Raw genomic sequence first — 13,063 nt, forward strand, 5'->3', positions numbered from 1 at the left:
TAAGGAAATGGTATAGTTACAGGGTATCATGGAAGTGTTGGGTAAGAAACAAGAAAAGTATAGGTTATATAGTCACAGTTAAACTGCACTTCATCTAGCAAAGAATTCAATCTTTCATTCAAGAATCAAACATATATACATCAAATATCATTTCATATAATTGCTTTTGGAGGATGGACAATTTACTTTGGAGAAGATTCATACAAGTTAGAACCCTATAGATATGTTAACTAAGGTGATTACTATAGAGAAACTGAAGTTGTATTCAGTTTATGTTGGTCTTTAATCTTTAAGACCATGAGGAGATTCATATCGAGTTCTCTATGAGGGCATGACTTTTGTAGATGCAGTAAATTCAATGTGAGTTGCTTTTAATCATTCTCCAAGTGGGAGATTGTTAGGATCTATGAAGCCTAATCATCAGAAGTGTATTGTTCATCCAGCTAGCACTTTTACGGGTCGAGCTCTATGTTGAGCTCATTGGGTTATAGGGGGCAGTGCCCTCGACTTGGAGGATAATTTTATCATTTTACATGGAGTTTTTATTTAAACCCTAGTTCATTTGGGATAATATTTATTTTGTTATGAGAGAGAGAGAGAGAGAGAACCATTATTGTACTGAAAGTCGCTTCTTCATTTTTTTTAAACCTTTGAGCATTGTGAATTGGCGTAAATCAGTGGATGTACGGAAAGGGAACCACGTAAATCTTTGTGTTGTGATTTATAACATTTCTTTTACTTTATTTTGATTTTGATATTATTGTGTGTATGTTCGAGAATGGATTCGCCTAATACTAATGGGATAAGGGTAGCTTCCTTCTTCTCCCTTTAACTCAAACATGACTTATCTGCAACATCAAATCCAATGGTGTGGGTGGAACCCTAGCTGTGGGGTCCACCTTAATGTATGCATTGTATATCTACACCATCCATCCATTTTTCCTTATCATTTTATAGCATGGGACCAAAAATGAAGCAGACCCAAATCTCAAGATGACCACACCAAAAGAAACAATGATCATTGAACACCCACCATTGAAAACTTTTTTGGGTTTTCCATAATGTTTATTTACCATCTAGCCTATTGATAAGGTCACACAAACCAGGTTAAAGGGAAAACATAAATATCAACTTGATCCAAAACTTCTTTTGCCGACAAAAAATTGTTAATGGTCATTCACCAATGTTTAATGTGGTGTGATCCACCTGAGATTTGGATATGCTTCATTTTTTAGCCCATGATATAAAATGATCTGGTAAAACAGATAGTTGGCATAGATAAACAATGCATGCATCGAGGTGGGCCCAAAATTAGGGTCCCATCCACATCGCTACAACTCCATTCACTTTCCACATATTTACCACTTTCAATGCAAGTGTTTTTCTTCTTCTTTTTCTCTTTTTAAAAATGACAGGTTTTAAAATGGGACACATGAGGTTCCTCTACTCATCGAGCATGGTTAGAAAAGGGCGCTAGTATATTGAGTAAACTCTCTATGGTGCTAACCATGATGTATGTGTCTTATCCATGCTACATCCATTTTTCTCACTCATTTTATGGCACACTTTGGGGCATGAACCAAATTTGAAGTTGTTGACACTCAGTTTATTTTCCGTCATGTATGGTGTGGGGCATGAACCAAATTTGAAGTTGTTGGCACTCGGTTTATTTTCCGTCATGTATGGTGTGTGCGGGCTTGCCAGAATCGATATAGAGGCTCGTTTCAAACCAAAAAACTTGACCCCAAGCACCAATATAAGCAAATATGTCAAACTTGATAGTATATGACCAAGATCTGACGAGATCGGTTGCTTGCTTAACCACTAATAGAATATTTCTACTAATCAGACGATAATCGGAGGGTGGGGTTCTTCCTCCAAAGATGGGTTGCACCTTGCCTTTCATAAGAAAGGACTTTCCAGTATACCAGTGCAATCAAACAAAAGGAAATACTTATAATCAGTCATGCAAGAGCGATTGTAAGAATGCATCTTCTGAAAGAACTGCTTATATTGGATAAAGATCCAATCTAGTATATGAGCATAGACTTGGATTACAACTATGAGATTACTTCTACTGGATTTTCACTACTCCTAAGATAGACCAAGCTAAGATAAATTGATAAATTCAAATTTTTTGTTGGATTTGATTATGTCTATGTTCTGCTAATCCTATGACTATTTATAAATCTCAGCCGCAACTATTCCTTTAGACGTTTCTCTTCTTTATTTGACGGTTATAGCAATCCAAAAGTAGCCATCTAGATCCTTCTCTTGTTATGTTCTCTTTTTTACTGTTCCTCTTCTCTCAACCAAGCTTTATCCCTCTCAATCACTTGTTTCTCTTTGACCACGTCCCATTTCTTGATGTCTTAGCCACACTACTTTGTCAGTCTAGTGATGACGTGTAGCATTAAATCGATTTCAGCTATGATTCCATAAAAAGCACTTCAAATATCTTAGAAAATATTTTCATACACCTTCAATCTCTCATGTAACGCCACATGTCACCCCCCATTGGTTATTTCTTGAATAGATAGAAATAGGGTATAACTTTGCCTTCCACTATTGAGAGTGAAATATTGTATGTTTCCCATTTTTATGCATTGGTTTTATAAACATGAAAGTGCTTAATTGGTCTAATTACACATGTTTTCTCTTACGAGGTGATTTTAAAAATAAGGATAAAATGATGTTTAAAGTAAGGATTTAATGTTCAAAGAATAATTTAGTGGATGATTGGATTTATGGAGGCTGACATTGAAGAATTCAAAAGTCCAAGATCCAAGGAAACCAAGTAAAGAAGGAAGAAAACTGAGGATTCAAAGTGTAAAAAATCAAAAGTGTAGAAATCGACCTTTCGATGCAATCAAAGTAAGTTTAATGTTATAGAAACCACACTCAATCTCATCGCAAAAAGTAATGAAATTCTTGATTTCATTGCTGGACAAATTCATGTACTCTTCGATGCCATCGAAGCCATGATCGATGCCATCAAAGCCAAGTTCGATACCATCGAAGGAGGTTCGATGCCATCAAGAAAATACCAAAATTTGAGAGTTCGTTGCTGGACTGTTTTCTATTTTCTGTTTTCTGTTTTCATCTGGATCCTTTGATAGGAGTTCAATGCCATTAAAGATGTCATCGAAGATGAGAAAGCTACATAAATTCAAGGTTGGTTTAAAGTCGGTGTAAACCAAAGCTATATAAAGGGATGTTTTATGCTTTTATAGACACGAATTCTGATAGGAGTACAACAAGGAGTTATGGAGCTTCAAGGAGTCTCCCCTCCTCTTCGATCCTTCGGTTCTAGTTAGTTTTTATATTTTTTAATTTGAGATTTAGTTTAATCATGTTTATGGTTGGTTAATCTCTTAGCTAGATTTAAAGGGTGAAGCTTGTAGTTCTTATTAATGTTTAACTTACTTTGATTCAAGTTATCCAATTTTCAAGTTGAACAATTCAGTAATATTTGTTTTGAATGAAGAAGTAATTCTAGTTTATTTTTTATCCATTGTTGACTCCAGGCACATTGGATGCTTATGAAGACTATGAATATTTTCTTACCTATTTTATAGGGGATTGATCTGTAGATTCTATTGATTTATCGTTGACTCTGGGCATGATAGATGCTTTGAATATACTATAATCAAGTCGTTGATGCTTTATGAGGGAACCAATTTAATGAATGTTCAAATCTATTTTGATGCATGAATGATGGTTTAATTGCTCTATTATTTGGTTGGATAGGATAAACTTCGATTCCAGTTGTGTGATCTGATTGAATCAAGTAAATTAACATTGATATGGCTATGAGTGGATCATTGGCATTCTAGTGTTGCCACACCCCAAACTCAGAAACCGGGCTCACAAAATTCTCAATCGCCGAATCTGTTACTAACAGCCTCCGTAATACCCCATTTTAGGCTTCCAGTGCCCATACGCCAAATTTCGATCCTGGGATCCTATAAGGAGGATTTTCAACGTACATTTATCTCGTAAGAAGCATAACCACAATTTTATCCAAATTACAAAGGCAACATCATCATCACATATCCACTAATATAAATAGTTGAATATAGTGCTAAAAGGGAAATACATATATCAAAAATCAAAGCTCCAGAAGACAACTGCATGCTCCAAGCTCAACGCTGCTATTACCTAACGCCACCTGCACAGATCTATCGTGCAAAAGATTATAGAAAGCTTAGAGGGTGGTGAAAGTGTGTGCGATGCACGTGCCAAGCATATAAATATCAGAGTAAGTAGAAATACTGGCAATTCATAAATCGTACAATATCAGAGTAATGCAGAAACATGCTAGTAAGTCCATAAATATCACCAGCCTTATCCAAGCTATGCAATACAAAAATATAATAAGCCAAATATCATATACTAAGAATGCGGTGCAATATACAAATCCTAATGAGTCTACAAATACCATTAGGATCATCTAGGTCATATAAATGCAGAAACATAACAACCTAAAATACCAAATGTCGTGGATGTAATGCAATATGCAGTGCGAAAGAAATGACCAAACTGGAGTGTGAAGTCGAGATGATAGTACATAGTATCGCAAGCTATGGGGTTCATCATAAGGGACTTCTATCCAAAGCAGTCTCATACCTAAATTTGGATAGCTAGACTCAATGTGGTAAAATCCTGATCTCAGGTTGGTCACGCGCCCTAACCGAAATCCTGACCATTACGAAGATGCATATAACAATTAGTTGCGTACCACCAGCCCGAGTGGATAGTGAATGAATGAATGAATGAGTATACAACTCCTACTCAATAAGTCCACATATCAGCACCGTACATCTCTAGGATCATCACCAGCGTCTATTACACTCTACGCCAGCTTGTCGCCCCTATCCGAGTGCACAACTGGGTAAGTGGAAGAGACCTCACTATCTGCCTACCAATATCAGGCCCGGCTCGTTAATAGCGGACCCATTACTCAAGCTAGTCAAACTCAACGTAGATATTGCCCGCTCACTCAGTCGGGTAAGGTCACATCCCCTCCCAACTGACCACGACACATTGGGAGACGCGGCCTACTGGTATACGACCCTCATGTGCTCATATATATCCACTCAATCTCGATATTGGGGCGTCTCCTGGCCACGGAGGTTTAGGAATTTTCACCTAGGGACATCTATGACGCCCGTATGCTAGAATCAAATATTTTCAGTATCCCATCTAGCCATCCACAACATGCCTGTGGAAGCTATAACCCTAGTGTCACTAGGGTGTACGGTGGTCATATCACAAAATGTGAGATGCATTAGTCACATAATCTAATCATGTATCAATCCTGCATATACCGTATGCTCATGTGGGCAACTACGTCTCTCATGGAGTCCCATAAACAACCTGTCCTATGGCATATGCAATGGTCAACCACATCTCATAAAAAATATGCAGATGATGCATATGGGCATGTATCGTGATGCTATACTGTCACATACTCATAATTGGTATTGATAACCGGTATCGGTAATCGCCATTGATAATTGGCCTGGATGAGAATGGGCCTAACAAGGACTAAGGGAAGGTCACAATGTGGACATTCAACTATCATTGCCCATCAATATGGACATTTAACCAACATTACTCCCAAGGAGTGGCCGATATAGAGCCAAACATATAGTGGGCCCATGACCTCACACAAAGGCCTCATTCCCAATATAATGGGTTGCATACAATCTCAATAGGCCTCATACAATCATAATAGGCTTTACACAAGGGTCTCATACATCACAATGGGCCGCATCACATGAGCCTAATATATGACACATGGGCCACATCACATGGGCCGCATATACGTTGGGCCTTACTCATGGGCCTCAAATACATGATACCGGCCTCATCATACGGGCCTCAAATATATCATAATGGGCCACACAAGTGGATGGAATTAGATGAAACATGAACGATATTGGTGGGCCCTACGTTTACACAACATGTGGGCCTTACATCCATGGCCAGATGATATGGATTTACAACACATTTATCATGGAGTCCCACCATCCAGCAAGCTGGAGGGTGAGAATATACAACACATGCATCATGGCTGGCCTCACATCCTAGAAATGGACGGACGGCCTGGATATAAGTCACATACATCACATGGGTCCCATCCTACGGACGGTGCAGGTAAGACCCATACATCATGGCCGTCCCACACGGTAGAAAACAGATGGATGGCGTGAATATACAACATATACATGAGGTGGGTCCCACCATCCAGAAGGCTGGACGATGCGGATATAGAATACATAAATCAAAGGTGAGCCACATCCACTGCCAAAACAGATGGACGATTGGGATATAACACATCCCTCATAATCAGCCCCTTGCTGACGTCAATATAGTCAGCTATGTAGCTGATACGGGATACACTAGCCAATCTGTTTTGCACATCAAGTGGGTCCCACATAGGGCCCACCATAATATAATATAATATAATATTATTATATATTATATCATTATATATATATATATAATATTTAAAAGGAGGCTCCAGCGTCTAGGTACGCTGGACAGACGACCTGGATGTAAGACACATCCATCATGGTAGGCCCCACACGAATGGATGGACGGCTACATATATTGAGGTGGTCCTACCTAATCGGGACAACCAGTGTAGATAAAACACTACATCATGGTAGGCCCCACAAAGCTTCTGATGTCAACACCACATAGCAGACAACTGCGTGGGACCCAAGACGGATTGACGGTATAAATATACAATACATATATTAGGTGGGTCCCATGTCCTAGAAAAGTGGACGAACGGGATGGTTATGAAACACATACCTCAGCTGGGTCCCATAGACCTTGCTAACGTCACAACAGTGGGACCCACAGAGCTTAGTGGCATCAATACGCAAACTATATGACTGGTGTGAGGTACCTAGCCTACTCATTTTCCACCGTATGGGATTGGACGGTGTGGATTCAACACATCCATCGTGGTAGGCCCCACACCCCACACGTGCAAAGCGTGCAGGGCGGGTCTCACCAGGTGGATGAACCATATACATCAAGGTGGTCTCCACTATCCTGATAATGGACAGTGTGGATAACATATATATCATGGCTGGTCCCCCACGTGGCAGGTGGGTGCCACGCTTACATCACAACGGTCCCACCGTCCAGCCTATCTGGACGGTAGGGATAAGGCACATAAATCACGTGGGGTCCATGGAACTTTGATGGCTGCAATACAATAGCTATATAGCTGGTGTCAGATGCACTAGCCAATCAGCTTTCAAGGTGAGGTCCATCTCGTGGACAGTGTGGATCAAGTGGTCCATAAAATCATCATCATCATCAAGAGCAAAGAGAGAGAGAGAGAAAGAGAGAGAGAGAGAGAGACGATGTAGTGGAGGGACCCCGCCACTATGGGCCCCTCATATGATTTCAACACATACATCAAATTGGGTCCCACCACAAGTGGGCCATGAAATTGAAAATCAATGGTAGATCACCCACCGATTGCAAATCTTCTAGGCTCATTGATCTCTCGAGCTCCAAAGCTATAAGTTTAATAGAGGATGATGGAGATTGGACGGCTAGATGGTGGGGATCTTGGGTAGGAAGTGGGCCACACTAGGCTCTCTCATGGAGCTTGGACAGTCTCTCATGGTTGTTTGGGAGGAAATAAGAGATAAATGAGAGAGAGAGGTTGTAAGAGAGAGAGGGATGGGTGAGTGATGGCTGCACTTGAAAAGGGATGGGTAGAAAGAGAAAGAGTTGACTTTAAGGGTTGCTTGTACTTGGAGATGGGATATGTACTTGACATGATTGATGTGATTGATGGGACATGTTCTCTTGGGTTGTAAATGGGCGGCATTTTTCTTGAATTGAACGTGGGCCCACATCTCCTGGCCTGGGTATTGCATCGGCGTGCAAGACGCGGTCACGGCGCGGTCGCAAGGGTACAACTCTCGAGTTGAGTCGACTAAGGGATGCGTACAAAGGCTATCTACGCGTCGCGGGTCGTCGAAATTCGATCGGGAGGGCAGTGGAAGCCTACGGAATGGTACGGACTAGGATACGGGTTTCACGGATGTTTTATCTCTCATAGCTTCTTCCATAATTACTCTTTGAATAGATTTTACTAGTTAGTTTACATTCTAGTTCTAATTCTAAGGTATTTCAGAAATTGCACAATAGAAAGTCCCTGTGAGTACGACTTGGTCTCACTGAGTTATTATTACATCGCAGACCTATACTTGGGGTTGTCATAATGCCCACGTTGTTTTGCCTTTAGTCGAAAAGGTGAGAACGACATTTTTCATCTTTCGACACAATAAATCAGAATGCTCAAATGGGCAAAAACATAAAATTTGGCCATCTTAGTCGAAAAACATCAACGTTGGCCACCTTGGTCGAACTCGACTATCATGATCGAAAAATATCAAAGTTAAACATCTTGGTTGAACTCAATCATCTTGATGATTGAAAAACATCAGAGTCAGCCACATTGGTCAAACTCGCCTATCTTGATTTAAAAAATCAAATTCAGCCACCTTAGTTGAACTTACCCATCTCGATCGAAAAACATCAAGGTCGGGCCTTGGTCGAGCTCAGCTATCTTGATCGAAAGATATCAAATTCTTCCTCCTTGGTTGAACTTGGCCATCTTGATCGAAAAAATTGAAACTAGGCCGTGACAATGGAGACCGTCAGTCAATCCATTTTGGATAAAACTTATGGCAGATCTAGGTGGTGGTTCGACCAAGAACTTGACCGATTACTTCTTGGACCATATGGACGCTAGGATCCCAAGCCAGATTTGACTCGAGGGCCATTTTACTCCATGAGTTGCCTCTCTTGAGGACTTTTGCATTGTGATTGGTTGATTATATTTTACCAGAGTCACCACTAGCCAATTTCTCTGTCTCCACAATTAGATAGAACGTATAGAAATGTTAAGGTAGGGATTCAAAGATTTTCTATCCTAAGATGACTCTTTGGTTTTGAGATCAGAGATTCTAAGTAAAGGACCACAGTTATAGAGGGGGAATGTGCTAGGCACCCGCTTTATCCATATAGATTTACAATCTCTACTTCATAGGATCTGACTGTTCTTGAGGGTGAATATTCGGTTCTTATATCTGAATGTAGGCAATGCTGGTGACAAAATGTGAAGTAATTGGTAGGTTTTTTGTTGGGCAGGATCTGATTAAATTGGCAAGCCTTAGAGCATACTTCTGAGTCAATTTGGTTCAAAGTTTATTGAGTAATGAGATGAATGTTATGCTATGTAATGCTATGGGTAGATGAAGCTTAATTAAAGATAGAATGGTTGGATGGACGGTAATGTCGTAAAGGTTGGGATAAGAGATTTTAAATCGAGACCTTGATGGCTCAAGTGTTTTTAGATTTGGCTGGACTTAGATGTACCTATCTGGACTCTTTCTTATAACTCTTTCCTCTTTCTTAAAACTCTTTCCTCTACTTGGTGGAGGGATAAAATGGCTAAACTAAGGAATTAAGGGGTGAGTGAAAATGCTTGAAATGATATTTGGTCATTCCTGAATTCTTAGATGCTTAAAATGTGAAGGGATGGGGGTATTCATAGCCCTCCGGCCTGATTTTCTGGAAATTCCTACAAAGCTTGGGGTTAAAAGAGTTTGGATGGTTGGGATTTGAGATTGACATGTGGCAAGATCCCATGTGTTGGTTTGAATGGTATAAGGTGTAATTTTGGCTCAAGGGAGGGGCATCGGAATAACTTTTAGATTTTGTAGATGTATGAAATAAGTAAGGAGGATAGCATAACACGAGTGAGCAGCAAGATGAAGTACGGTCAGTGCCATGTGGCAAGCGGCACCCTATGCGCCACTCACCATTCCTTTTTGCTCCAGCATCAGAGGGAGGCTCCACTTGTACACATGAGCAGGCTTAGTCCTCTAAAGCTGCCTTAATGTTTCCTGTCATCTATGAATTGGGCTTTAGAATGGGCTTAAGCCAAAATGGGTTATGGGCTTGATTTGAGAAGGTGAGTTGATTAGGTAGGCTATGTGGGTTGATTAGGTGAGTTAACTTAGTGGGTTGACTCAAGGGTTGAATCTATGGGTTAGGTTTTTCCTAAGGTTTAAGTTTGGGACCCGGTTTAGGGTTCAATCGAGTTACTGGGACTGGGTTAACTAGGTTGTAGGGTTTTTAGAGTGTGAGACCCGTATCTTAGCCCATACAGTTCCATAGGCTTTTGTAGTCCTCTCGATCGAATTCCAATGACCAGTGATCTATTATCAGCATTTGCGCTCAATCCTGAGTCGTGTCCCGTATATTAGAGTCGGCTCGACTCGAAACTTGTATCCTTGCGACCACGCCGTCGTCGCAGTTTCGACGCCGCATCTAGCGCGCTGAAGCGATACCAGGGCCAGAAGATTTGGGCTCGCATTCAGTTCGAAGAAAACACCGCGCGTTACAAATCTCAAGAGAATGTGTCCCATCAAATGTCAAGTACACACCCCCATCACTCACACCCATCCCCAAAAGTCAACTTTCCATCACTTCACTCATCCCTCTCCCCATCACTCCATCACTCACATCACCTCTCTCTCTCATCTCTCTCTCATTTTTCTCCCAAGCTCCATGAGAACAATCCAACGCCCAACCTCCATGAGAGAGCTTGGTGTGGCCGACCTTCCTACCTCTCATCCCCACCATCCAAAGTCTATCTCGACCGTTGAATCGCACCCCTTGGAGCTCTAGATCGCATTGGCGGAAGAAGGAAGAGGAGATCAAAGGTGGGTATTTTTTTACAGTTTGATTTGTGTGATTTTAATGGTTAAAGGGCCCACTTGTGGTGGGACCCATCTTGATGTATGCATTGTAAAGAGGGGCCCATAGTGGCGGGGTCCCTCCACCATCTGACATCTCTCTCACTCTTTCTCTCTTTCTCTCTCTCTCTGTCTCTTTTTCTCTTTCTCTCCCCCTCTTGTGATGCCGTGTGACCCACCTGATTTATGTGTTTCATCTAGCCGTCAACCCGAGTCGACTCAACCCATGACTTGTACCATAACGACCTCGCCGTCGCCGCGGTTCTGATGCCGTGACTCGCGCGCCAAGGCGATACCTTGGTTAGGAGATGTGGGCCAGCGTTCGGTGCAAGGAAAACACCGCGCATGCGAATTTCGAGAGAATCTCTACGATTTGTCACATTAATCCATAAATCCATCAATCTCAACATGTCAAGTACACATCACCTTTCACCCATTCCCAAGTAACCACAAAAGTCAAAAAGTTCTTACAAAGCCCATACTTTTCTTACACCATTAGCCACAAAAGTCAAAAAGTCCCTTATACCCATCACTCATCACATCCATCACCCATCACTCTCTCTCTCCCTTTACAATTCTCTCTCCCCTTCATTTTTCAATTCAGTTTCCCAAGCAAGAGAGCACCATACGTATGAGCCTCTTTAAGCTTTCCCAAGCAACAAAGGTGGCCCACTTTCCTACCCCTTCATCTCTCATCTCAACCATTCAAACATCATCTCCTCCGTTGGAATTGAAGTTAAGGAGCTAAGGAAGCTAAGGGAGCAAGAAGATCAAGCGGTGGGTGCTTTGATAGAGTAGTTTTAATGTTTTTAAGATGGGCCAAGTGAGGCCAATCGACCAATGGTTTGGATCTCACTTGAGACCCTAAGATGTGACCGATGGCCCACTTTGATCATCATGATCTTTCCATGATGGGGCCATTCTCCATGGACCCCATTATGATGTTTATTCTTCTTGTATACCTAGGGTCATCTAGACCGTCTATTTTAGTGGAGAAGGTGTCTCCACCGTTGGATTTTGATTTAATGAGCCTATGTGTAATGGGACCTACTTGATGTATGATTGGTTACAAGGGAGGGCCCATAGTGTCGGGGTCCCTCCATCACGCGTGTCCCACTCTCTATCCCTCTCTCTCCCTCTCCATTTCATTTTCTTTTATGAGATCATGATATGGTTGTGTGGCCCACTTGAATGGACCCCACCATGAGGCATGTATTCTATCCAAACCATCTACAAGTGGGGCCCACTTTGTGTGTGTTGTATCCACACCATCCTCCATGAGGTGGCCCACCTAAGCAAGGCCCACCTCCAATGTATTTGTTACGTGCAACGTCCAGCGTCCAGGGACGTTGGACGTGGTTTGAAAAACACAAATATCAGCTTGTTTCCAAGCTTATGGGTGGCCCACTCATGTAGGCCCCACCTTGATGCATGTGTTCAATCCATGCCGTCCATCCTCTTCCTCAGACTATTTTAGGCGTTGAGCCAAAAAATGAGGTTGATCCGAGTATCTGGTGGGCCATAGCATTAAAAACGGTGATTTTCACCTTTCAAATTTGCTTAAAATTTCTTACGCGCCAAGACATGTCCAATATTGGGCTCGATGGACTTGTCATAGTTTGTAGAGACCAATGGCTGGGGTGGATTTACTTAACGCGGGCCCCACATATGAAAAACCCCAAAAAAAATTGGGTTTCAAAAAAAATATATATATATTTTTTTTACTTAAGGGGGCAGTGCTTGCTGCCCCTGACAACAGCAGCAGCACGCTGCTGCGTATGGGCGGTCGGGCCAGGGACCACGGGTCTACATGTGGGCCCCACCATGATGTATACTTTACATCCACACCGTTCACGAGGTGGGCCACTCCCAGCAGTGGGCCCCCTCCAAATTTCAGCTCCATCCACAGCTCAGGTGGCCCACACTGTAAGAAACAGTGAGATTGAATTTCTGCCATTGAAACCATTTTATGGGCCACAAAAGTTTTGGATCAAGATGAAATTTGTGTTTTTCCTTTCACTCAAGTCCGTGTGACCTTGTCAACAGGTTGGATGGCGGGAAAACATTATGGTGGGCCACACACGTGGAACCCACCATTGTTGTATGTGTTGCCACACCGTCCACGGCTGTGGACGGTGGAACCCACCATGATGTATCCATTTTATTCACACCGTCCAGCGGACGGTGGAGCCCACGGTGATGCATGTGTTTTATTCACACTGTCCAACGACAGTGGGACCCACCAGGATGCGGGTGCT

Source organism: Magnolia sinica, chromosome 4, assembly GCF_029962835.1.
Source record: "Magnolia sinica isolate HGM2019 chromosome 4, MsV1, whole genome shotgun sequence".
NCBI lineage: Eukaryota > Viridiplantae > Streptophyta > Magnoliopsida > Magnoliales > Magnoliaceae > Magnolia > Magnolia sinica.